Source organism: Piliocolobus tephrosceles, chromosome 18, assembly GCF_002776525.5.
Source record: "Piliocolobus tephrosceles isolate RC106 chromosome 18, ASM277652v3, whole genome shotgun sequence".
NCBI classification, from domain to species: Eukaryota; Metazoa; Chordata; class Mammalia; order Primates; family Cercopithecidae; genus Piliocolobus; species Piliocolobus tephrosceles.
In genome coordinates this window covers 18826448-18830558 of record NC_045451.1, presented here as the reverse complement: position 1 = coordinate 18830558, position 4111 = coordinate 18826448, and positions in this window count along the sequence as shown.

Sequence of the window (4111 nt, the reverse complement as noted above, 5' to 3'; positions counted from 1 at the left end):
CATGTTGCTCCAAAAGGCTCCATTTGAGTGCTCCTTTAAATTAAGTTGTCTTTCTAACCATCTCATCAAGTGTTAGGATAGTAAACCCTAGTGAACAACTAAACCTTAATCCAGTGATCCTCCTAGGCTATTCTTTCTTCAGGCTACAAAAATTCCTACCATGTTCTTCACTGAGAAGCTACCGTGATACTCAGTACACAATTATTGCCAGTTTGATAGTTTTGTTTACCTAAAGCAGAAAGAGAAAGCTCTTGCTCAATTAGCTTTTGGAGGCAGTCATCTGAGTTATGACTCCTGTCTTTACATATATATTCCCACTACTGGTTTAGATCACTCATAAGAATTTCTTCCTAAACTATAATTTCTCTTTTAATATATACTTCTTGTATTCCACTCTACAGTGGCAGAGACTATTTCTAGAATTTCACTTTGTAACTAGTGCCAATAACATGACCATCAAAAATATAATTCACATATGTTCACTGATAGTACTGAATACATTGCATTGAAATGATATGCTTGGCTATCTGCTTCTCTCACTAGACAATAATTGCTTCTGGGTTGGGGATGGTGTTTTATTCTATTTCTGGTAATAACAGGAGTATAGTGGTGCCTACTATATCCATGAATATCATGTGCTCAGTTATATAAAGGTAATGCTTCAAGGTTTTGATAATAATATAAGATGCTAAATTTACAATTGTAGAAAATAGTTATTCTCTGCATTTCTTTATACAACAGGTGACATTTCTCATCTCCTGTTCATGGTAAAGAATATAAATGGTAGAGAATGCATGATAGTTTAATACAAAGAACGTACAGTACATAAACTACATTTGCAGCATAATTACATGTAATTAGAGGCAAATTGTGGTTCTTTCATTAATTGGATATGGCCCTAAAGAACTCATGTAATATACTGAATTCCAAGGTTTTAAGTGGGTGTATAATTAGGAAGCAAAACCAGAATTTTAAAATATAATGACTTTGATTACCTTCAGCACATTATGGTGCCAAGGTTTTTATGACATTCTCCTCAATCAGTTAGTTTTCTGCTGTACTCAGTTAGACAAAGATTACTTGGCTGAGGTTCAGTGCTTTGGGTGTTCTGACCTTGTTTTTCTGTTGGTACTTCTTTAACTCTGGGTCACGATACTTGTATGTTAATCGAATCTAGTGTTTTTTTCCCGGGGAATTTTTAAAAGTACAAATGCATAGACTCCCCAAAGACAAATTAAGTCAGAATTTTTAAGAGTGTGATCATAATATTATTTTTGAAAGTATCACTAGTGATTCAAAAATGCTCTTAAAGTTGAATCATTGGTCTATATGCCAATAAAGGTAAATAGAAAAGCCTTGACCTCATTGAGTTCTATCCCCGGAATAGCCATCAAGGAATTGGTTACTTTCTAGAGACAATAAATTTAGTTTTATAAATACATATACATGTATGTGTGTGTGTATCTTCACTATTTTAGTAAATATTATGTTGTGAAAATTAAATATAATCAAATTACATAGACTTAAACTTTAATGTATATTTCAATGAACAGCTCCTTCCATATTATAATTTTGTAGATAAATGCAAATTCAAGTAGTTTAACATAAATATAAATGAAGAATTAAAATGTGAATGCAATAATATAACATAAAGTAAACATTTTCAAAGAATGTACATATTTAGATCAAGAAAAGTCACCATAGTACACAATTATTGGATACAACATTCTGTTCTACCACAACAACTGGTGAAAGATTAAATATGTACTTTGAGCTTAAGTAAAGAATCCAAATGACCAAAAGAGGTTGTTGTCTGAGCAATGAATATATTAACACTATGATCTATGAAATTTGGATATAGGTTTTAGATTCAAAATATATGCTGTTGAAAGCCATTTAATGTCTAGAGAAGTAATTACAGATGATCTCTGACTTACGAAGTTTCGCATATACTTTTTTGACTCTATGATAACACAAAAATCATACAAATTCAGAAAAAAACAAACTTCAAATTTTGAATTTTGTTCTTTTGCTGTGCGATATGCAATGCCATCCTTTGTTCAATGCTGGGCAACAAAGCCACAGCTTCCAGTCAGCCCCACAATCAGGAGGGTCAATAATCAATACTCTGCTGGGTACCGTGTTGCCAGATGATTTTGCCCAATTATAGGCTAATATAAGCACTCCGAGCACTTTTAAGGTAGACTAGGCAGCGCTGTGATGTTCAGTGTGCTAAGTATGTTAAATGTATTTTCCAATTATGATATTTTCAATTTACCATGGATTTATTGGGATACAACCCCATCGTAAGTAGAGGAATGTATTAGTTCATCCTTATGCTGCTAATAAAGACATAACTGAGACTGGGTAATTTATAAAGGAAAGAGGTTTAATTGATTCACAGTTCATCACGGTGGGGGAGGCCTCAGGAAACTTACAATCATGGTGGAAGGGGAAGCAAACACATGCTTCCTCACACAGTGGCAGCAAGGAGAAGTGCTAATCGAAAGGGAGAAAAGCCCCTTATAAAACCATCAGATATCATGAGAACTCATTCACGATCCTGAGAACAGCAGCATGGGAGTAACCGCCCTGATGACTCAATTACCTCCCGCTAGATCCCTCCCAGGACACGTGGGGAGTATGGGAACTACAATTCAAGATGAGATTTGGGTGTGGACATAGCCAAACCATATCAAGGAACATCTGTATTCATTCCTGAATAAAAATTGCTGAATCTGTTTTAATCATATCTTTCCCTGAGCAAAATGAAACATGTAATTTCGAACTACAGAATGCAATCATTCCTCAGTATATGAGGAGGATGGATTCCAGGACACCAATGAACAACAAAATCTGAGGTTGCTCAAGTTCCTTACATAAAACGGTGTTGTATTTGCATGTAACGTATATACATTCTTTTGCATACTTTAAGCTCAAGAGTACTTATGATACCTAAAACAATGTAAATGTTACATAAATAGCTGTTATACTATGTTGTTTTTTAATTTGTTGTTGTTGTTGTTGTTTCATTGAAAAAATAATGTCTTCCATCCATGGTTGGTTGAATCTGAGGATGCTTTGCAGATACAGAGGGCTGACTATATAAGCAAAAATCATTTTAATGATACTTAAAGATCTAATGTAAATAACTTATATTTTAGTTAAAGAGCTTATTTTATTTCTCCATAGTCTATGGATGGCATCAACTAAATTGAGAAAACATAAAGCCAGCTACTTAAAAGAAGCAACAAGAGATTGATCTATTTCAGTTCAGAGAAAGAATAAGAAACTGGTAACAGCCCCTTCTCTCTAGATTTCCATTCAATGGTTAAACTTGGGGTTGAGTTTTCTGTTCCTCTCCATGGACAAGCAAAACAACCAAAGAGTTAATAACTTTTCCTAGACCAGGACTCAGCTGTAAGGGAATCAACTTTCTTGTCTGGGAAGAGCTGAAGAAGTGGTGTGAGATTTTCTGAGATTACCTAACAGAACGTTATTTGGTGATAGTTACACTAAAAGCCAAGACTTTACCACTACACAATATATCCATGTAACAAAACTGACCGTGTGGCCGGGCATGGTGGCTCACGCCTGTAATCCCAGCACTTTGGGAGGCCGAGACGGGTGGATCACGAGGTCAGGAGATCGAGACCATCCTGGCTAACATGGTGAAACTCCGTCTCTACTAAAAATACAAAAAAATTAGCCAGGCGTGGTGGCAGGCGCCTGTAGTCCCAGCTATTCGGGAGGCTGAGGCAGGAGAATGGCGTGAACCTGGGAGGCAGAGGTTGCAGTGAGCCGAGATCGTGCCACTGCACTCCAACCTGGGCGACTGAGCAAGACTCCTTCTCAAAAGGAAGAAGAAGAAAAGAAAAAAAAAAAAAAACTGACCATGTACCCCTTAAGATTATACAAATAAAACTTTTAAAAAGAAAAAAACTTCTAGGGTTTTTATGGTATTAGGTCTAACATTTAAGTCTCTAATCCATCTTGAATTAATCTTCGTATAAGGAGTAAGGAAAGGATCCAGTTTCAGCTTTCTACTTATGGCTAGCCAATTTTCCCAGCACCATTTATTAAATAGGGAATCCTTTCCCCATTTCTTGTT